Raw genomic sequence first — 24,640 nt, 5'->3', positions numbered from 1 at the left:
GCTATTTCCTCCACCAAACTGTGACTCCTTCTTGTTATCCATGCTGAAGCACAATCCCATATTTCGTTTGTGTCCTAAAGCACGTAATAGGCGCTCAACAGATGTCTGACAATACACTAGAGGAATGTATGGATAACAAGAAAGCTAGACCTATACTTTCTAGGACATGATACATTTTTATGAGTTGGAAGGAACCTTAGAGAAAATTTTATACTAAAGTCAAATTGAGAAGGTATTCCAGGCTACAACAGTGACTTAGCATCAAAATGAGACAATGAATGATGTCTTGTCGTTTTCTAGCTTCTTGCTACTCAAAGTGGATTACAGGGACACTAGCAGCATCACATCACCTGGGGATCTGTAAGAAATGCTGAGTTTCAGACCCCACTCCAGGCCTGTGGAATCAGAATCTGCATTTTAATATGATTCATCCCATTACAGTTTTACAGGCATTTTCATTTTGAATAGATCACTGAGCTTTCACCAAACTAATCTCTCATCCTTTAGTTGAATGTCCTTTTTTGTTACCTTCTAGAGATGAAATTCAATTTCTTAGTGAATCCACATGTGTGAGGAATTTACTAAGGAGGGGATGGTGCTAGTGAAATTAATTAAATTCACTCAGTGCCTTGGAAATAAAGCTTTAACAAAGGATCAGAAAAAGTTCCTTTAGTGCAGATGGGATAACTGTTTTCTCATTTAGAATAGCACCCACTCTGGCTCAGATCCAGGCAAAATGTCAACTGCTCCAACTCATGAAAGGTCAATAAATTGCCTCAGACATTTTATGAAATGCTCATCTCAAAGCCGGAGTCACCATGGACATGGTTGATGGTTGTATGCAGTCCAACCCCATGATGTCATCAGTCTTACGCCCTTGTCCCAGCCTGATTCATCCCCTCAGTTTCTAAGGTGGAGCCGTTTGAAGCTTCATTTTCTCTTGTCTGAAGTTGAGCCAACTTTCTATCATGGTTATGGGAGTAGAGTAATAGCATGAAACAGAGAAAGCAACAGGTCATCGGCATAAAGTATTTCTCCCCAGAGTTTCAACTTCTGCCCCTAAGTCTTTTTACTAAGGCTGATTAGAATTAGTAAAATCATTTAGTTTGAATTTCTTATTTTCTCCAGCTGTTCTTGATGCAAAATTAGTGGTGATGTTGGCAGGCGCCAGAAGAAAGGAGAGAGTACTAAAAGCATGGATAATATACAGGCCCTATAATTGGTCCCTTCCAATTATCTGTATTTGTAAACTGATGCCAGGAATATAGAGACCCTTTGGGACTGATTCCTGTTTATAGACACAGTAACTGGTACATAGAAGCTGCCCAATAAATACCTTTCAACTGACCTGAAGCAAATACAATCTAATTATCTGTCACTTAGAACATCAAAGGAAATGCCATAATGCCTTCATAATAAAGACTGTCACACTGAAAAGACAATATCTTAAGGACTTATCTGAAAAAGCATGGTAGAAGACTTCCACTGTTACCAAGATGGAGTAACAGGAACTATATTTACCCTTCTTCCTGAAACAAACAAAAAAGCAGATAGAATGTGTGATACTACAATGCTCAAAACCTTGGACATCAGGAAATGACTCCTGAGAGATGTGAAACAAATGAGATGCCCCTCTGAGGAGTGCCCCTGCCTTGATCTCTCAAGCCATGGCCCAGAGAGAGGGAACCACAGGAGAGCCTGACAGACTCCCTGGGTTGGGAAGACAGAGCTGAGAGTCTGGAAGACCGAAACAGCCACTGTTCACAAGGCAGATACCAGGGAGGAGAGAACTACACAGAGAATCCTGGAGATTTTGAAAAGGGTCCTCTAGCATTTAGCTGAGAACCAATCAGTGTATGTGTATGAGGAAACTACACAGAGCTGAGGCAAAAACTACACCACAGGATGAGAAGAAATAGTGCTGAGCACTCACACAAGGCCAGAAACAATGCCTATCCTGCCAGTGGGGCTGGAAAATGTCATGATTCATGGGACATTGGGTAGAGCACACATAGGGGACTCACCTCTATGGAAAGAATTAGCCCCAGATGGAATACCGCTCCAGTCCTGCCTAACAAACCTTAATAGCAACACCTGAAAAGACCAAATGGTTTCCAAATAACTGTGTCCCAGAAAAAAAAAAACACTGATGAATATTTTTAGGAATATAAAAATATCCAACCTTCAATAAGGTAAAATTCACAATGTTTGGCATCTATGAAAAAATTACCAGGGCCACACGCAGTTGTTCACTCCTGTAATCCCAGCACTTTGGGAGGCCAAGGAAAGAGGATTGCTTAAGGCCAAAGACCAGCCTGGGCAACAAAGCTAGAGCCCCAGCTCTACAAAAAATAAAATAAAATAAAATAATTAACCAGGTGTGATGCACATTTTAACTTGCATATTAGTCTAAGACTCTGGGAAATTTTCTCTTCCTGTATCTCCTTGTGTCCTAAACGAACTGTTTGAGTCCTGTCTATTCTTCCTCACATATGGATTTCCAAACACTTCTCTCCATTTCCATGACCACCAAACCATGGAGGCAGGTACATTACTGGGCAGGGGAGGGGCAGCCAGGGGCCAGCTTTCACCTGTGTGGCCTGTAGTGTGGTGGCACACTACAGCCAGCTGTAGTACCAGCTACTTAGAAGGCTGAAGTAGGAGAACTGCTTGTGCCCAGAGGCTTGAGGCTGCAGTGAACTGTGATGGTGCCACTGCAGCAAAGCCTGGGTAACAGAGCAAGACCCTGTCTCTTAAAAAAAAAAAAAAAAAAAAAAAAAAGAGGGAGAGAGAGAGAATTACCAAACATGCAAAGAAGGAGCAAATCTGACCCATGATGTAGAGAAAAACTATCAATTGAAACTGACCCAGAACTGACATGGATGTTAGAATTATCCAACATGGACCTTTAAATAGTTAATATAACGGTATTCCTTATGATCAAAAAGTTAAGTAAAAACGTGAAATTTAAAAAAAATTAGTATCGAACTTCTGAATATGAAACTACAATGTGTGGATGAAAAACACACCAAATGGCATTCATAGCAAAAAATACCTAGTAATAGAAACTATTCCTAATGAAACATAGAAAAGATAATTTTTTAAAAATGAACAGAGAATCAGTGAGTTATGCTACAAATTCAAGCAGCCTAATACACCTATAGTTGGAGTCCACAAAGGGGAGAAGGAATCGAAAATCATTTGAAGAAATAATGGCTGAAAATTACTCAAATTTGATAAAAACTGTAAACCCTCAGGTCCACAGAAGGTCAATAAACCATACGTGCAAGAAATACGAAACTAATGACACCAAAGTACATTGTAATCACAAAGCTCAACACCAGTGTTAAAAAGAAAATTTTTAAAAGCCACCAAAGAAAAAAAGACACATTACACATGCAAACTAATCTATAATAAGAGGAACAAAGAGGTGGCAGCTGATTTCTCACTAGAAGCAATGCAAATGAGCAGGCATTTAAGCAACATTTTTCAAGTACTGAAATAAAAATAACTGCCAAGTAGCATTGTATACCCAGCAAAAATATCCTTCAAAAATTAAAGTGAAATAAAAACTTACTCAGACATACAAATGCTCAAAGAATGCATCACCTGCATACCTGCGCTACAAGAAATACTACAGGAAGACTTCAGGCAGAAAGAAAATTACATCAAATAGAAATATGTATCTGCAGAAAGGAATAACTACATAATGTTACGATGGTAACACTTCCCTCATTGATTTGTAAATCCAATGCCATACTAATCAAAATCTCTGTGGATCTTTTAACAAAAATTGGAAAACTGATTCTAAAATGCATATAGAAATACAAGGGACTCAGAATAACCAAACAGCTTTAAAAAAGACAATACTAGAGGACAAACACCACTTCATTCTAGTCTTTTTATAATGTTACAGCAATCAAAACAGTGGGGTATTGACATCAAGATAGACGAACTGATTGATGAAACCTAATAGGGAGTCCAGAAGTAGACTCACATATATATGGGTAATTGACTTTCAACAGAAGTACAAAGGCAATTCAAGAAAAATAGTATTTTAAACAAACAGTGCTATAAAAATATAAAAATTGAATATCCAAATGCAAAAAAGTACTTCAATCTTTATATTATACCATATACAAAAATTCCTTCAAATCTATCATCAACCTCAAAGTAAAGCATAAAACTATAAAACTTCTAGCAGAAAACAAAACATTTTTGAATCTGAGTTTGGAAAAGGTTCCAGATAAGACACCAAAAATACAATAACTAAAGCAAAAATTGATAAATTGGATTTCATTAAAATTAAAAACCTATTATTGAGAGAATAAAAACACAAGCCAAAGATTGGGAGAACATATTTGCTAAGTATGTATTGATAAATGACTTGTATCCAGAACATATATATTTTATTTGTTTATTTATTTATTTATTTATTTGGAGATGGAGTCTTGCTCTGTTGCCCAGGCTGGAGTGGCACGATCTCAGCTCACTGTAACCTCCGCCTCCCAGGTTCAAGCAGTTCTCCTGCCTCAGCCTCCCGAGTAGCTGGAAATATAGGCACGTGCCACCATGCCTGGCTAATTTTTGTATTTTTAGTAGAGACAGGGTTTCACTGTGTTGGCCAGGCTGGTCTTGAACTCCTGACCTCAAGTGATCCACCCACCTCGGCCTCCCAAAGCACTGGGATTACAGGCGTAAGCCACCATGCCCAGCCAAGAGTCTATATGTTTAAAAAATCTCTAAATTTATAATAAAAAGGCAATCAATGCAATTTTTAAAAGGACAAAAATGTATACAGACACTTGATCATAAAACATAGATGCATAGAAAACAAGCACAGGAAAAGGTGATCTACTTCATTAGTCAATGCACACATGCAAATTAAAACCACAGTGAGATACTGCTACATTCATATGAATCTAGCTAAAATTAAAAATGATCACTATATTAGGTATTGGCGAGGATGTGGAAGAACTCAAACCTTCATATACTTCAGTTTGAAAATGAAAAATGGTAGTCACTCTGATACAGTTTGGCTATTCCTTAAAATGTTAAAGGCACACCTACCATATGAGCCAGCAATTCCTCTCCTAGCTATCAACCCAAGAGAAATGAAAGTATGTGTCTATACAAAACCACAAATGTTCATAGCAGCATTATTTGCTGCTATTACTATAACCAAAAACTATAAACAACCCACTTTCCCATCGAAGGGTGAATAAACAAACAGTGCTGTATCCACGTAATGGATTACTTACCCATAAAACAAATGAACTATTGATACATGCTACAACACGGATGAATCTTAAAACAATTATGCTGTGTGAAATAAGCCAGACAAAAGGAAGACATACTGTATGATTTTATTTATTAAAATTCTAGAAAATGCAAACTAATCTTATAATGAGAGAAATGGGGAAAGGACTGTCATGGGGGGTATGTATGTCTAAAATTATTGTGCACTTAAAGTATGTCCAATTTATTGCATATCAATTATACCTTAATAAAGCTATTAAAAAAGAAATGCAGTTATAGAAATAGTCTTGCAGATAAACTGGACTATTTGCCACTCCTGAACATCCTCAGCTTTCATACATTTCTGTCCTTGGTCATCATGTTCCCACAGACTGGAATACCCTCTCTTCATTCCCCACCTGTCAAAATCCTCTTATTCCTTATGCCCCATGTCAAATGCTTTCATCTTCCTGAAGTATTTCCTGATCCTTACACATATCATGGCTTTCCTTCCTTGTATATGCTGTGCTTCCTGAACGGCACACCTGTTCTGCCATGTATTATAATTATTTTGGTACCATCCGCCTCACTAAGCTATAAATGGCTTAGATTACATCTAATTTATCTTTGTATCCCCTGTCTTCCTATGCCTAGCAGACTCTGTAACCATGGATGGGTAATTTTTGAGTTCAGTATTTGGAGGACATAATTTCCTAAATATACAAGCATTAATTCAGAAATAAAACTGTCGTAATAGAATGCCCTCCTTCTCTGCTGTAATCGGATCTTTAGTATCTCAAGCATTCTCTCTTTTGTACTTCTGCACCCCCATTATAGCTGCAGAGACATTCTGGCTGGTCTCCTTGCCCCCTGTCTTTTTCCAATCTGTCTTCCCCAGAATGATATCACTAAAATACAAACTTGATCAGGTCACTCTGCTTGAATAATTCTGTCAATGGGTCCTCACGCTGCCTCCTGTTTGTCCCTTTGCTTTGTTGCCCACCTTTCCCCTACACTTCTAAGCCACTCAAGAACTACTTGTGGCCAGGTGCGGTGGCTCATGCCTGTAATCCCAGCACTTTGGGAGGCCGCGGCAGGCGGATCACTTGATGTCAGGAGTTAGAGACCAGCCTGGTCAACGTGGTGAAACCCCATCCCTACTAAAACTACAAAAATTAACTGGGCATGGTGGTGCACGCCTGTGATCCCAGCTACTCGGGAGGCTGAGGCAGGAGAAAAAGAACTTCTTGCACATTCCATCATGTGCAATGTACTCTCGTACTTATGTCTCTTCCTCAGGCTGCTGCTCTCCTTGGGATGCTCTCCCCTTGGCCTTTACAATTCCTTTTTGGCTTAGTTAACTTTTCCTCTTCATTCGAAAGTAAGCTTTAGGGTCATCACTGTTCTAGTCATTGTACATGTAATTCAGCCCATTTCTATCTGTAGATGAGGAAACTCAGATGCAGAGAGGTAATTTCTTTCTCCAGGGCCACTTAGCTCATAGCCAGTACGTGGACCAAGGCAAACTGGCTCTGTTAACGACATTCTAACTTCTGTGCTATGTGGCCTCTCCTAGATGGCAGTCATTGGGTTCTCTATCTGCCACCACCCAAATCCCCCCCCGCCGCCGCCACACACACACACACACACACACACACTTCAGCCTCTGTGGACAGTGAGCTCTTTGAAGGCCATGCTATGTTTTCTGCCTCAGTATCTCCAGTACCTAGCAGGCTGCCTAGCAGAAAACAAACATTCAAGGAATATTTTTGAATGAATGATTCAAACATGATTAAGGTTGTTTGTACTTGCTGCACCCACAAATCTGACCTCTTTCAGTTTACGTTTTTGTAGAAGGTACATTTAAGTCTTGCTTTCAGTCCATGCTTTCATGATAATTGATAAATACCTCATACAAATTGCCCAAGGGTACACTGCTGGATGTAAAGTTTAATCACTTGACTCACACATCTGGAGGGAACAAATGTTTGGAATGCTGTGAGGCAGAGGCAGACATCTGACCACCTAGGAGCTCAGAAGGTCTCCCTGGCAGCACACACACAGCATTCTCCTCTTGCTCTCCACTGCCTGCCCCTCCCAACCCACCCCATGCACCTTGATGCCAAGAAGTAGAAAGTTTTGGGTTAATTTCTTTCATCTGTAACAATTTTTCTGTTCTACTATTTTAATGCACATTATCTTAAAAAACAGGAACTAATGAAGTCAAAACAAAACAAATCTAATCCCATAGCTTTGCTGCTTCACAGAGAGACTGACTTTCTTCCCAACTTGTCTGGCACCTTGGCATTTACCATAAGATGAGAAAGATTGAATTTCATGTAGTGTGACCTTTTAAAACTTGAGTTGAACATTTGCATTACTCTGATTTTTGTCCTTCTTTGCAGAATTGCATGACAATTTAAAACTTGTCTAGATAGTTTAGATACAGATTTTTTAAAATAGCAATTTTGTGGGTAGCTGATTTATTTGTTTGTGCTTGTTTAAATCAGTCAGGTAATGAAAATGATTATTGCTATCTACAAAAGAGGTGAAAGTGTGTTTGAGCAAAGGCTTCCACAGAGAAAATAATTATGAAGCTGTCATTTCCATAAAGACCTTGACAGTGAAATATCTACAAAGTACAGTGAGTGTTTAAAATACAGAAAGAGCTACTAGTCACAAATTTAGGACGAGCTCTCTGGAAAATGATTTAAAAAGTTAAAATTGCCTCCAGCACACCATGAGTTTTCTACTCCTTCCCCATTCTCTGAACATAGATAAACGTAGTTGTTAAGAAATCTGGACTCGCAGCCATAAAAAAGAATGAGTTCATGTCCTTTGCAGGGACATGGATGAAGCTGGAAGCCATCATCCCCAGCAAACTAACACAGGAACAGAAAACCAAACACTGCATGTTCTCACACATAAGTGGGAGTTGAACAATGAGAACACATGGACACAGGGAGGGGAGCATCACACGACCTATGGGGCGTTGGGGGGAAAGGGGAGAGAGAACATTAGAACACATACCTAATGCACATGGGGCTTAAAACCTAGATGACGGGTTGATGGGTGCAGCAAACAACCACGGCACATGTATACCTATGCAACAAACCTGTATGTTCAGCACATGTATCCCAGAACTTAAAATAAAAATTGAAAAAAAAAGAAAGAAATCTGGACTCCATGCTCAATAATAGTACCTGCGAGTGTGACCTTGGGCAAATAATTTCTCTTCTCTGGAAGTTAGGCTTTTCACTTGTGAAATGAGTGACTGGTTTAAATGGCCTCGAAATTCCTTTTAGTTTATTAATTGTCTTTGATCATTCATTCATTCATGTATTTAACTAGGATAACTTTGGTTTCTGCTTTTCCTCTGTACATGCATACTTCATTTTGTTGCACTTTGCTTTATTGTGCTTTGCACATACTCTTTTTTTTTTTTTTAACAAATTGAAGGTTTGTGACAACCCTGCCTTGAGCCATTTTTCCAACACACTGTGCACACTTTGTATCTCTGTGTCACATTTTTGTAATTCTCACAGTAATTCATACATTCTCATTATTTTATATCTATTATGGTGATCTGTGACTGGTAACTTTGATGTTACTGTTGTAATTGTTTTAGGATACCACAAACTACACCCATATTAGTCAAATAACTGAATGCATAAATGTTGTATGTATCCTGTCGGCTCCATCGATTGGCTGTTCTTCCCTTGCTCCCATCTCTCTCCCTCTCCTCAGGTCTCCCTGTTCCCTGAGACATAACAGTCTTGAAATTAGGCCAGTGAATACCTCTTTGAAGGTTTCTAAGTGTTCAAGTAAAAAGAAGAGTCACACGTCTCTCACTTATATTCAAAAACTGGAAATGATTAAGCTTATTGAGGAAGGCATGTCAAAAGCTGAAATAGGCTGAAAGTTAGGCTTCTTGTGCCAAACACTTAGCCAAGTTGTGAATGCAAAGGGAAAGTTTTTGAAGGAAACCAAAAGTGCTACTCCAGTGAACACAAATGATAAGAAAGCAAAACAGCTTTTTTGCTGATATGGAAAAAGTTTTAGTGTGCTGGATAAAAGATGAAACCAACCACAACATTTCCTTAAGCTAAAGCCTAATCCAGAGCAAAGCCCTAACTGTCTTCAATTCTTTGAAGACTAAGAGAGGTGAAGATGCTGCAGAAGAAAAGCGTGAAGCTAGCAGAAGTTAGTTCATAAGCCTTAATAAGCCATCTCTATAACACAGTGCAAGGTGAAACAAGTGCTGATGTAGGAGCTGCAGCAAATTATCCAGAAGATCTAGCTAAGGTCATCGATGAAGGTGGCTTCACTAAACAGTAGATTTTCAATGTAGATGAAACAGCCTAGAATTGGAAGAAGGTACCGTCTAGGAGTTTCATAGCTAGAGAAGAGAAGTCATTGTCTTCAAATCTTCAGAGGACAGGCTGACTCTCTTGTTAAGGGCTAATACAGTTCGTAACTTTAAGTTGAAACTAATGGTTATTTGCCATTCTAAATATCCTAGAGCCACAAGGTATTATGCTGAACCTTCTCTGCCTGTGTTCTATAGATGGAAAACAAAGCCTGGGTAACTGCACATCTGTTTATAGTATGGTTTACTTACTATTTTAAGACCACTGTTGAGACCTGTTACTCAGCAAAAAAAGATCCCTTTCAAAATATTACTGCTTATTGACACTGTAACTGGTCACCCAAGAGCTATGATGGAGATATACAAGGAGATTAATGTTGTTTTCATGTCTGCCAACATAGAATCTATTCTGTAGCCCATAGATCAAGGAGTAATTTTAACTCTTATGTCTTATTATTTAAGACGTGATCATGAGTGAAGGCGTGAATCATATAGCCTTATGAAATGTATTTCTAGCACAGGAGAACTAGATACAGGCAGATATATTTCTTAAATACATTTCATAAGGCTATAGCTGCCATAGATAGTAATTCCTGTGATGAATCCGAGCAAAGTAAATTAACAACCTTCTGGAAAGGATATACCATCCTAAATATCATTAAGAACATTTGTGATTTATGGGAGGAGGTCAAAATATCAACGTTGATGGGTGTTTGGAAGTTGATTCCAACCCTCATGGGTAATTCTGAAGACTTCAGTGAAAGATGTAATTGCAGATGTGGTAGAAATAGCAAGAGAACTAAAATTAGAAGTGGAACCTGAAGATGTGACCGAATTGTTGCAATCCCATGATAAAACTTGAACAAATGGAGGAGTCGTTTCTTATGGATGAGGAAAAAAAAAAAAAGTGCCTTCTTGAGATGGAATCTATTCCTGGTGAAGATGTTGTAAAAATTGGTGACATGACAAGAAAGGATTTAGAATATTACATAAACTAGCCAGGCACGATGGCTCACACCTGTAATCCCAGCACTTTGGGAGGCCGAGGCTTGAGTTTACGAGTTCGAGACCAGCCTGCCCAACATGGTGAAACCCCGTCTCTACTAAAAATACAAAAATTAACCAGGCGTGGTGGTGTGCGCCTGTAGTCCCAGCTACTTGGGAGGCTAAAGCAGGAGAATTGCTTAAACTTGGGGGGCAGAGGTTGCAGTGAGCCAAGACAGGGCCACTGTAATCCAGCCTAGGAGACAGAGTGAGACTTAGTCTCAAAAAAAAAAAAAAAAAAAAAGCATATCACATAAACATTGTTGATAAAGCAGCAGCAAGATTTGAGAGGATTCACTCCAATTTTGATAAAAGTTCTGCAGATGGTAAAATGCTATCAAATAACATCACATGCTGCAAAGAAATATTTTGTGAAAAGAAGAGTCAATTAGGCCGGGCACGGTGGCTCACGCCTGTAATCCCAGCACTTTGGGAGGCCGAGACAGGAGGATCACCAGGTCAGGAGATCGAGACCAACACGGTGAAACCCCGTTTCTACTAAAAAATACAAAAAATTAGCCAGGCCTGGTGGCGGGCACCTGTAATCCCAGCTACTTGGGAGGCTGAGGCAGGAGAATGGCGTGAACCTGGGAGGCGGAGCTTGCAGTGAGCCAAGATCACGCCACTGCACTCCAGCCTGGGCGACAGAGTGAGACTCCGTCTCAAAAGAAAAGAAAAGAAGAGTCAATTGATGTGGCAGACTTCATTGTCTTATTTTAAGAAAATGACACAGCCATACCAGCCTTCAAAAACCACCACCCTGATCAGTCAGCAGCCATCAGCATCGAGGCAAGACCCTCCACCAACAAAAAGATTACAGCTCGCTCAAGGCTCAGATGATCATCAGTGATTTTTAGCATTGAAGTACTTTTAAGTTAAGGGGTGTACATTGTTTTCTTAGACATATTGCCATTGCACACTTAAAAGACTACAGTATGTTGTAAACATCACTCTTACATGCACTGGGAAACCAAAAAAATTCCTGAGACTCATTTTATTGTGATATTCACTGTATTGTCATATTTGCTCTATTGTGGTGGTCTGGAACTGAACCCACGATGTCTCTGAGTTATGTCTGTATCTAGTTCTCCTGTATTAACTAAATTGCCTACGGTGTTTCCTACCAAATTCCCTGGCTACTCTCTAGTCCCTTTATGTGATAGATTCTCTTTAAATCCTTCCTGTCCCATCCAGCACCTGTCTCCTCTTCAGCATTCTTTCATGGCCCTCTTCTCTGCTGGGTGGCAGCTGCTGAGAGTTCCTATTAACAGGTTCTTGGATACTAATAGCTTAATTTACTGCCTTCGACGGGTAACACATCTTTATTTATATAGAAGCCTGAGACACAATGCCTTTATCTGTATCCTCTCCTGTTTTCTCACCCTGTACCCTCACTAAGGAAAGATTTAGTGGAAATTACAACTGAATGGATGAGTGATATTTTGGTAATGGTGAAGTACTGTTATTATGTTGAAGCACTGCTAACTTCACATACTAACTAACTGCTTTAACAATTTATTGAGAATTGAATGATGATTCTCTGCACCTAAAATAGGTACAAATGATTCTCTCACATTAGGAATTTCTTGAGTTATTTGAAAATTTAAGAAAGTGTGTGCTTGCTCAAGATTGCTTGAGTATAATCTCAGTGATTACTGAAACAATATCTGTGTTGAGTTCTCTTCACATGGCTCCTGGCATGTCTGGCAAGTACTGAGCACTAAAAAATAATTGATAAGTCAATGAATGAAAAGGCATTTTTCTCACAATTTTGTAAATGGGTCAGGCAGATAAATATTATTTTACATGAAACTCTGACATAATGAGAGATTGTACTTGAAAGAGAGATTATTAGATGAAAAATCCAGGATTCAATCCAAGGGTGGGGCAATGAGGAGATAAAGTGGCCTATTTTTGGAGAGGTATAAGTCAAAATGCTTCCTAGAAATGTTAAGTAGGCAGCATGAGTGCTGCCAATTCCCATTTCCATGCCCACAGCAAACATCCATAAATGATTATGACACTTATCCTAGATGAGCCTGGAATAAGGCCTCAGATTCCTTTCAAGACATCATTTCAGGCAACCGCTACCATTTAATCAAAGTTGGCCTAGAAAATAAAACTTACATCTCATCCTAGGTTAGTGATTGCCCCAACTCCACTGAGAAAACTTGGTAACTTACAGTCTGGCTAGCTCTTCTGAAAGGGAGATACCGCCAAGATAATACTGATAAAATTGTACAATGGGGCCTAGAGAAGAGGACAAGAGGCATCAAGGATGTTGGGTCATCCAACTTCAATTATTGGAAAGATAATGATGGCATTAAAACAAAATAACCATAGGATAAACAGACTCTTGAAGAGTAGCTTGTACATGTATATACTGTAAGTCTGAGATTGTAACAAGACATCCAAATGGAAATGGAGATATTTAACCAAACTCACAATGTTTCTTTCCAACTCTGAATCATTTTCAGTTTTTTATCTTAGTAAATAGCACTGTCATTAATTTAGTTGTCTAAGCCCAAAACCTAGGCATCACCTTGACACTTCTCTCTTCCCTGCCACCTCACAGTTAATCTATCATAACATCCTGTCAGTTTTATTTTCTGTACCTTTTTCTAACTCATGTACTTTATGCCATCTCCACCACTAGATATTACATGGGACATACTAATGCTAAAAAATTATTCCGTGTTTATCTGAAACTCAGGTTTAACTGGGCATCAAACATTTTTATTTGCTAACTCTGGCAACCCTAGTTTAAAATAATCTAATTCAAAAGAAGCAAAAATAGGCCCTCAGACTCTAAATGCTATGATCTAGATTGGGCTGTGGGATAGATTATTTATCAATGTAAGTACTAAGATTATAAGACAAATGCACATTTATTTGCCCTGCATAGCACCTTGTCTATTTAGATGGCTTATTATTTTTTTAAATCAGCTGAGCAAGATAAAACCACAGAATATTTTGGGAGGTATAGATGATATGCATAGTGAGAAAACAAAATGTTTTCTTTAGTTTTGACATTAGCTGACTTTTCGTCTAAAACTAATAATGATATCATTTTCCCAGGAAAGGTCAAAGTGCTGAAATTCTCCACATATTTTGTAAATGTATATGTCACTGAAAAACTGAAATCTAGCCAACACAAGAGATATTGTCAGATTCCCTCAGAGCTTAGCAGAATACTATATCATGCATGACCTGTTTTTGAAATGGGATTTTGTGAAAAATAGCAGAACACTTCTTCTGGTTTCTTTGTCATTAACTGCTCACACTTGACACATTCCTTAAATGATCTCCTTAGCTCCCGTCATGGCAACCTGCTTCCTAAATCCACATTCTTAGCTGAGGATTGTAGTTTCAGGCAACAGAATCAACTCTAGTTAAGGATATTACGGTGTTCACGGATTTCCTCAAAATTTCAAAAAAAAACAGGCTATGGAAGCTCAACACCCACCACATTGTGAGTGCTGCTCTAGGGAAAATACCCCTGTTGTCACCTCCATAACAACTGTCTCACAACTCACACACTGCCTAAGCCCACACCAATGACACCTGAGATTGGCCGAGCTCTACCTAAAAGTGGGGTGCCTCCTCCTTCCTGCCTTCCAGATGATGGAGTCTATGCATGTCTACGCACATTTACTTCCTGATGTTGCCTCCTTCAGAATTGCCATTCAGTGTGAGTGGCTCTGTCCTTGAGCAACAAGGAAGGCTGGGAACTTGGATTCTGGCTTCTATCTTTGGGAAGCTCAACATGTAATTTGGAAAATTTTCCAAATACACAGGATGGGTATTCAAAAGATATTGAACAGCAACCAACATAAAATATGTTCCCTCCTTTCAAAACACCACATTTTATAACCATCCTGCTAGATGGAGCATAATGATTAAGACATGGGCTTTGGAGTCCAATGAACTTTGGTTCTAGTTGCAGTTTTACCTCTTACTAATGGGAAAAGGCAGGATGGGCTACCCCGCTAAGACACCATCTTCTTATCTGTGAAATAGACACATTAATACCATTCACCTCATAGGATGGTATGAGGATAAAATGAGAAAAGTGAACAAGTATGGTGGTGGAGTTTGCATCTTCACGGAACAAGTACTTTTCCTTATTACAAATGTGGTTACTACCAGTCTTTTTACCTATTTCTTTTACATCTTGTAGCTACAACCCATTTTAGGATTTTTTAAACAATCTAATTTTTGCTTTGATGTTATCTTTTTCACATAAGAATACTTCTTTCTACTGAAACATTTCATCAATGACATTATTGCAAAAGGTTTTACAAATATTCTTTTTTTAAGTTTTCTAATTTTTTCCTGATTACACTGAAAAAAATTAGAAACTACGGAAAGGCAGAAAGATGGAAATAAAAACACCCCAAAATGTCATGATCTAGAGTTAACCACTGTTATTTATTTGTCTGTTGAGAAGTATTTTTCATCAACCATAGGAATCACAGATTTGAGGAACTGAAAGCGACCATAATGATCATGTGGTTTGAATTCTCCTGGATTCCCCGAAGTTGCTGCAAGCCAGCAAGACTTCATCCTCCTGACTAGTTTCATCTGTGTTTTCTCCAGAGTCACTTGGAGGGGAAAGGTCACTTGAAACTTTTGTTGTCAGGTTGTGAGTTTTGTTTTATTTATTAATTTCGTAGTAGGAGGCTTCAAGTTTTATGTATTAGCCTCATGTTTCTAAACAGGGGAAGTAGAGGATGCTGGGAAATATCATTTGGCTCCATGGAACCCTTTGAGAGAGCAAGAGGGGAAGAAAATTACTCTTTTATTGTAAGTTTTGCCAAATGATCTCTGAGAAGCTGTGATATCATTCATACGCCGTGCCAAGCTGGATCGAAATGGCTCATCTTGGCAGACATCGAGAGTGAGCGTATAATTCCTTGGGGTTGGGATGGGCTGTTATCAGAAATAGTTCCATAGGCAGTATTTACATAACTGTGGTAGAGTGTGAGAATAAACACAGCTGTGGCATTGCCCTAAATATTTCTATTCAGCAGGGAATTAAAAGAGAATTTTATCGCTGAACTACAGATAAACACAATTCATCAAGCAGTGGTCAGTTCAACTGGGGAACAAAATAGGAGTTATAAAAGACTGGCCTGCTGAAAATAGCTCCAATCAGCCATCCTGACTTCATTGCTGCTTTACTCCCTCCCTCCCTCTTTTTCCCCGGTTCCAGAAGTGTAGGGCTCATCAGCCAGCAAGGAAGTTGTCTAGGTTTTCTTTACCCCAAGAAGGAAGTCGAGGGCACTGTCCTTTACTGAGTGGAGACCTACCCTGGGCCAGCATGCTTTATATATGTTCCTTACTTCAGAATGGTTCCCCATTTTCTTTCTGGGCTATAAAACTGAATGTTGGTGGGAGTAAGATTTATTGCCAAGAAGACAACTTTTTTTTTTTTTTTTTTTTTTCTGAGACAGAGTCTCGCTCTGTCTCCCAGGCTGGAGTGCAGTGGCGCCATCTGGGCTCACTGCAAGCTCCGCCTCCCGGGTTCACACCATTCTCCTGCCTCAGCCTCCCGAGTAGCTGGGACTACAGGCACCCGCCACAATGCCCGGCTAATTTTTTGTATTTTTAGTAGAGATAGGGTTTCACCGTGTTAGCCAGGATGGTGTCGATCTCCTGACCTCGTGATCCACCCACCTTGGCCTCCCAAAGTGCTGGGATTACAGGCATGAGCCACAGCACCCGGCCCTAAGAAGACAACTTTTTAACTCCAAAGTGAGCTAAAATGGACACATGATTCCACAGCTCTCAATGATCTAAATTCATCTTATGAATTTCTTTAAGCGCCCATATATTTTAAATAGTAGTGCAGTCCTGGTTCTGCAATACCCAGGAAGATAGTTACATGATGTATTTGTGTAAAATAGTTTTCTAGGATTGGCATAACAAAGTACCACAAACTGGGTAGCTTAAAACAGTAGAAATTTATCCTCTCTCAGCTTTGGAGACCAGAAGTCTGAAATCAAAATGTCAGCAGGGTTGGTTTCTTCTGGATGTTTTCAGGGAGAAACCATTTCATGCCTCTCTCCTAACTTCTCGTGGTTGCCTGCCCTCATTGGCATTCCCTGTCTTGCGGCTGCATCACTCCAATCTCTGCCTCCACCTTCACATCACCTTCTTTTCTGCACATCACCTGTCTTTTCTGTCTCTTATAATACAGCACTCTCATTGGATTTAGGACCCACCCTAATACACTGGGTGGAATAATGAGATAATGAGATAAGGATCTCATCTGAATCCTTCCCTTAATTACATCTGCAAAGATCCTATTTCCAAATAAAGTCACATCCTGAGGTTCCCCAGGAACATGAATTTTGGAGGGATAATATTTCAATGCACTGCACAGGGTGAGTTAATTGGAGGCAGAGACCATGTACTCCAGTTGCCTCTACAGCACATAACACACGCCAGACACCTCATCAGTGTTCTAAAACACTTGCTAATTAGCTGTGACAGCATTGCATGTTTCTTACTCCGTTTTGTAACCCAAGAGATTTACTGGGATTTTCTGTTTCAATATGCATGCCTTGACTCTTTACTAATAGAATTTCTAAGAGAGACCTATAGGCATAGATAATAGGAAAACATTATGTTCACTAATATAGTTTTTTTCTCCCATTTACTAAGTCAACAGAAAGTCTTAAAATGTTAAAAACATAAGTGACAACTACTAACATCAGGTCACAAAGCACTTTCATAATTATTATCTCATTTGATACTCCAGTAACCCTGTGAATGTTATCACCTTCATTATCATCATCATCACCACTTTGATCATTACTACCACCATCTCAATTTTACATGGGATGAAGAAACTTGAGGCTCAGAGAAATGAAAAGACCTATTTGAGGTCAGTGTATGAGTCAGGACTTTTGGCTGTATTTTGAAAGTAAGCCCAATTTGAACTGGCTTAAGAAAAAAAAAAAAAGGAACGTAGAAGAGCAAGTCCTTCCCTCTCAATGGCAAGATGGTCATCACAGATCCGTGATTGCATCCAACCCCCCAGTATTTACAATGAGGGGGGAAAAAAGTCTCCTTAACAATTATTCCTGGAATAGAATTTCTTTACTCTCTATCACTTTCTATTCTGGAATGTGCATTACACTGGATTCAGCAGAAAGTCTGGGCCTGGATCTCTTTGGTCCAAATTGTTTCATGCCTACAACCCTCAAGCCATCAAATCCCCCAGACCACATAGAATGAGACTGAGGATAAACCCTGTTACCAGAAAAGCAGGGTATGGAAATGGCAGACAAACAACAGATATCCATAAGAAGCATAGTTTACAAATGACAGCTTGGGCTTGAGACAAGATGGTTTTAACCAATAGATCTATCCTATGGCCCGTCCTTCTCTTTTGTTTAAATGCATTGAATACATGATAAGTGCGCCTGGAACAAAATTTAGAAGATACAAAGTTATACAGTAAAAATCTCCCTTCCAATTTTGTCCTCCTGTCACTCAGTTTCCCTCCTAATTGAACTCATCTCTATAACCCCTCCAGGGATAGTTATAGTTTCCACATTTACAAGCATCATATGAGTTGTTTTTACATCAGTGATATATTATTCTCACTGTTCTGTCCGGCTCTTTTTTCGCTCCACTCTGTTAGGTATTTTTGGCTCTCTGACTTTAATGACTTCAACCACCCAGGCACAATGACATTTCCACACACCACTTAGTTTTCACTCTTGAGTATTTTCTGTTTTCCTTTTTTCTCTCCTTCTCCCTACCCTCTTCTTACTGCATTTCCTCATTTTACCTCCTTCCATGTGTTCATTATGTAATTGTTGAAGTTGAAACTACCTTTTTAAAAAAAACACATAATACTAAACATTTGACCCTACAAAATGGTTCTTTTGAGGTACGTTATCAGCAAAAAACCTACTGAAAAAATGAAACCATTCTCATTTCTTTTCACCGCAGAGTCACTGATTAGCTCAGGCTATGAGAAAGCAAAGAGACTTCAACAGCTAATTGTAGCTCTAGTTACAGTCACAACTCTTATTAACTTGTGCCCCTTAACAGGAACCTCATATAGCTCTTTTTTGTTTTTAGAACAAAGAGGTAGATGGGTTAAAGGGTGACATGTTATCAGGTTTGCCCCAAATCTTTCAGTATCTTGCAAAAGACTCATGCATCTTTTCCTAAAGTTATTTTATTTTCCATTCCAGGATAGTAGAAAGAGCCTTTGTATAACCTTTTAGTTTTTCCTAGGGCTTGCATTTTTCTGCAAATCCCAGTACTCTGGAAGGGAGTTGGACTATAGCCCACCTGCCCTGGAGGACGCTCCATGCTTCATTGGACCAATACAGTTTTATTGTGCACAAATTTGGAAAGACTATTCATTGTAAACTAGGAAGACTGATCAAGATGAGCATGGCACTGTGACATCTCATGCATGTTATTTCATTTCATCTTTTCAATAATCTCAATAGACAAGTATATTGAGGCATTCTACAGATAAAGAAATCGAGGCTTAGGGAGTTTAAGTAACTTACCTAATGCTTCACAGCCAATAAGTCATAAAGCCAATCTGAATCCAATAAGTCATAAAGCCAGTCTGAAAGTCATAAAGCCAATGTGCATTCCAGCATGCATCTTTTCAAGTGGCGAGAATATGGGCTGCTGAAAGAACTACTGCACAGCCAGCCAGGAATGGAATTTCTTTACTCTCTATCACTTTCTCTTCTGGAACATGCATTACACTGGATCACGTTTTGATAAAATGAGGTCAAATAACAAATTAGGTCAAAATGCGTGTATTTGAAGTTCAGTTAATGCCAGGTAATGGAGATATATAGGTATAAAATCACCCCATGACCTTGTTGAGAATCGTGAGTTGTCCCCCAGGGATTTGAAGGACTTCAGGGATACCAAGTACCTATCATTTGCCTTAGATAGTAGAGCTCATTGATATTAAAAGAGGAAGTTTGTAGCCCTTTCTTCTCTCCCTTTGGGTTTTGTTGGGGGTGAGGGAAAAAAAGGGGGAAGGTAGGTTGCTGAATTCTTTTAATTACTCATTGCACAAATAATTGACACTCCTTCCGTGCCAAAGTTTTGTCAGATCAGCCCAACAATTCTTAACCAACCATCACATTTGGTGGTTTCATGCTGCTCTTGTGTGTTGTCAGTGAGAGGCTCATTCTCAACTCTCCTATTATCACTGACTCCTATCTTAAGTCTAACATGTGTCTCATCTTATAATCCAGAGCCAAAGCTTAGTTAAAAAGAACGATTTCCCTCTTTACTTGGATCTGTAAGATCTTCATAGGCTACTGGTTCACAGCTCCAAAAACTCTCCCTCTACATTTGCAAACAGGCTTTTTGCAGGACTTTACTTCATCTGAAAGCTTCTCTATGGTGGTTTTAAGATATAGATATGTCTACAAATGCTTTGGTACTCTTCCTTGTATCCTAGTGGAGCCTAATTCTCATTTTCTTGAATGTGTATTGGACTTAGTGACTCACTTCTAACAAAAAGAATAAACCAGAACTCATGGTGTGTCTGCTGGTGGGAATGTAAACTAGTAAAACCACTATGGAAAACAGGATGGAGGTTCTTTAAAGAACTATAAGTAGAACTACCATTTGATCCAGCAATCCCATGACTGGGTATTTACCCAGAGGAAAGGAAGTCATTATATGAAAAAGACACTTGCACATTCATGTTTATAGCAACACAATTCACAACCGCAAAAATGTGGAAACAACGTAAATGCCCATCAACCAATGAGTGGATAAAAAAATGTGATATACATACACCACAGAATACTACTCAGCCATATAAAGGAACAAAATAATGGCATTTGCAGCAACCTAGATGAAGTTGGAAACTATTATTCTAAATGAAGTAACGCAGGAATGGAAAACCAAATATCATATGTTCTTACAAATGGGAACTAAGCTATGAGAATGCCAAGGCAGAAGAATGATATAATGGACTCTGGGGACTCAGGAGGAAGGGTGGGAGGGTGGTGAGGGATAAAAGACTGCACATTGGGCACAGTGTACACTTCTCGGGTGATGGGTACACCAAAATCTCAGAAATCACCACTAAAGAACTTACCCGTGTAACCAAAAACCACCTGTTCCCCCAAAACTATTGAAATTTAAAAATCAAAGAAACAATAACAACAAACATGGTGTGTGCCTTTGAAGACCAGGTCAGAAAAGGCATAGCAGTTCCTTTTTTTCTTTGGAGGAAACAAGCTGCTATGTCAGGAGAACACTCAAGCAGCCTTTAGAAAGGCTCATGTGGCAAGAAACTGAGGCCTCCTGCCAATGGCCATAAGAGGGAGCCATCTTAGAAGTGGATCCTCAACCCCAGTCAAGCCTTCAGATGCCTGCAACCCCTGTCAGCATCCTGACTGCAAATTCCTGAGCCAGAACCACTCAGCTAAGCCATTCCCAAATTCATGACCTACAGATACTGTGAGATAACAGACGTTTGGAATTTTGTTTTGTTTTGTTTTCCTTTTTCAGTAAGGGTCTTGCTCTGTCACCCAGGCTGGAGTGCAGTAGTGCAATCATGGCTTTTACTGCAGACTTGACCTCCTGGCCCCAAGCAATCTTCCCACCTCAGCCTCCTGAGTAGCTGGGACTACAGGTATGCACCATCATGCCTTTCTAATTTTTAAATTTTTTGTGGAGTTGGGGCCTCCCTACTTGCCCAGGCTGGTCTCAAACTCCTGAGCTCAAGAAATCCTCCCACTTCAGCCTCCCAAAGTGCTGGGATCACAGGCATGAGTCACTATGGCTGGCCTGGAATTTTAAGCCAAATTTTAATTGGGAGGAATTTGTTAGTCAGTAGTCCATAACTAACATACTCTCCAGGAGCCATCTGTTGTATTGCCCTTCTGGGGACAACTACCAATAGGCGCAGCTCCTTAGGGGCTCCAGCTTAGCCTCAGAGAGGCCTGCAGTGGTCTTTAATCTATATAATTTGTGGAACATTTAAAGCATATGCCCAGGCTTCAATCTCTGGAGATTTTTACTCAGTAGGACTGGGATAGGGTCCAACCATTTATATTTAACTGAATGATTTTTTAAAAAGAAGGCTATTAAAGGATATCTGAAGAATACTTTTGGTTGAGAACCTTGCTGTTCTTTTTGGTGATAAAAAGCAACAGGCCTCTCTGCTCTGTGTCTTTTGTATTCTTTCTCTGAAAACTGACAGGGGAAGCTCAGTTCACCATTCCATGTCCCTCTCAGCCATTGGGAAGCCTGGCAAACAACTAAGCTCAGTCCTTTTATTAAAGGAACCTATGGCGCAGCCCTTCTCAAACTTGACTAGAGTCAGATTTTCCTGAAGGATGATTGCTGGACCTCACCCCCAGAGTTCCTAGTTAAGTAGGCCTGAGGGGGAAACCTATAATTTGCACGCAAATACTGCTGGTCTGTGGCCATGCCTTGAGAATCACTGCCAAAAAGTATGGGACCTGGTATTTCAACTTTGCCTCAGAAATTGTCCTAGATCCTCCCTACACTTCAGGTAACAACAAAAAATGAAAGCAAACAAAAATTCATCCATTTTTGCCTCAGGCAAAAGTAATCCATAGTGTTAGAAATTCGAATAGTGATTATATTGGAGGACAGGAACTGGAAAGAGCATACAGAAGGAATTTCTGGGATGACTGTAATATTCTATTCCTGATCTGAGTGATGGTGACACACACACATATATTCTCTTTGCAAAAATACAATTGAGGTGGACATCTACAATTTGTGCACTTTTCCGTCTGTATGTTATACTTTAAAAGTTTACTTAAAAATTAATAATAATGATAAGCGCTGTCAAAACCTGGAAGAAATGGGCCTCTGCATCACTAACCTGTACCTCTGTTTGCAAGTCTGCTTTATCCTAGGGCCATGCTGGCAACCCAACAAAGAAAATACTCCTTTTTCTTTCTTTCATTTTTGCTGGCATTACTTTTGTGTGTGTGATACCTGTGGAGTGGCTGTTTCCCAAGATGTCGTTTCTTTGAAAACAAATGCCAGCCTTCAAAACAAAATATTGTAAATGACGTATTTGCATGCTTTAAATTCCTAGAATAATAGATATTGATAGAATAACTTGAAAGCCAGTTGATAACCACCATTGTTGATTAAAAATAAAGTTTTAAAGAAAAGAAAGAAAAGCAAGCTGAGATTAATGCTTTTGAGAATCCTACGTTGTGTTCTGCTATGCAACTTTACTGAACAGTGAGAACTTTGGGAGACAATGAACTCACCCCAGATTTATTACCCATTTCTTTGAAAAAAACCTAAAAGTCATGAGGTTTTTTTTGATTGCCAATTGATTCTAATTATTAAATCTTTGGCTATGAATGAAGAAAGAGGAAAAAAAAATGCTGGCTATTTGGCCTACCAACCAAAAAAAGTCCAGGACCAGATGGATTCACAGCCAAATTCTACCAGAGGTACAAGGAGAAGCCGGTACCATTCCTTCTGAAACTATTCCAATCAATAGAAAAAGAGGGAATCCTCCCTATCTCATTTTATGAGGCCAGCATCATCCTGATACCAAAGCCTGGCAGAGACAACAAAAAAAGAGAATTTTAGACCAATATCCCTGATGAACATCGATGCAAAAATCCTCAATAAAATACTGGCAAACCGAATCCAGCAGCACATCAAAAAGCTTATCCACCATGATCAAGTTGGCTTCATCCCTGGGATGCAAGGTTGGTTCAACATACGCAAATCAGTAAATGTAATCTAGCATATAAACAGAACCAAAGACAAAAACCACATGGTTATCTCAATAGATGCAGAAAAGGCCTTTGGCAAAATTCAACAGCCCTTCATGCTAAAAACACTCAATAATTAGGTATTGATGGGACATATCTCAAAATAATAAGAGCTATTTATGAAAAACCCGCAGCCAATATCATACTGAATGGGCAAAAACTGGAAGCATTCCCTTTGAGAACTGGCACAAGACAGGGATGCCCTCTCTCACCACTCCTATTCAACATAGTGTTGGAAGTTCTGGCCAGGGCCTTCAGGCAGGAGAAGGAAATAAAGGGTATTCAATTAGGAAAAGAGGAAGTCAAATTGTCCTTGTTTGCAGATGACATGATTATATATTTAGAAAACCCCATCATCTCAGCCCAAAATCTCCTTAAGCTGGTAAGCAACTTCAGCAAAGTCTCAGGATACAAAATCAATGTGCAAAAATCACAAGCATTCTTCTACACCAATAACAGACAAACAGAGAGCCAAATCCTGAGTGAACTCCCATTCACAATTGCTTCAAAGAGAATAAAATACCTAGGAATCCAACTTACAAGGGATGTGAAGGACCTCTTCAAGGAGAACTACAAACCACTGCTCAACAAAATAAAAGAGGATACAAACAAATGGAAGAACATTCCATGCTCATGGATAGGAAGAATCAATATTGTGAAAATGGCCATACTGCCCAAGGTAATTTATAGATTCAATGCCATCCCCATCAAGCTACCAATGACTTTCTTCACAGAATTGAAAAAAACTACTTTAAAGTTCATATGGAACCAAAAAAGAGCCCACATTGCCAAGTCAATCCTAAGTCAAAAGAACAAAGCTGAAGGCATCACACTACCTGACTTCAAACTGTACTACAAGGCTACAGTAACCAAAACAGCATGGTACTGGTACCAAAACAGAGATATAGACCAATGGAACAGAACAGAGCTCTCAGAAATAATACCACACATCTACAACCATCTGATCTTTGACAAACCTGACAAAAACAAGAAATGGGGAAAGGATTCCCTATTTAATAAATGGTGCTGGGAAAACTGGCTAGCCACATGTAGAAAGCTGAAACTAGATCCCTTCCTTACACCTTATACAAAAATTAATTCAAGATGGATTAAAGACTTAAATCTTAGACCTAAAACCATAAAAACCCTAGAAGAAAACCTAGGTAATACCATTCAGGACATAGGCATGGGCAAG

At 39.3% G+C, this 24,640-nt stretch overlaps 1 protein-coding gene across 2 annotated transcripts in view; it reads left to right on the top strand.

The window, feature by feature from the left end:
* The window catches only part of SNTB1 (syntrophin beta 1), a 286,774-nt gene that overhangs the window by 147,919 nt on the left and 114,215 nt on the right, over positions 1-24,640 (top strand). The gene's annotated exons all lie outside the window — the stretch shown is intronic.

This window comes from Pongo abelii, chromosome 7, assembly GCF_028885655.2.
Source record: "Pongo abelii isolate AG06213 chromosome 7, NHGRI_mPonAbe1-v2.0_pri, whole genome shotgun sequence".
NCBI lineage: Eukaryota > Metazoa > Chordata > Mammalia > Primates > Hominidae > Pongo > Pongo abelii.
Note: the sequence above shows the minus strand (reverse complement) of the source record. Positions and strands in the feature narration are given on the sequence as shown.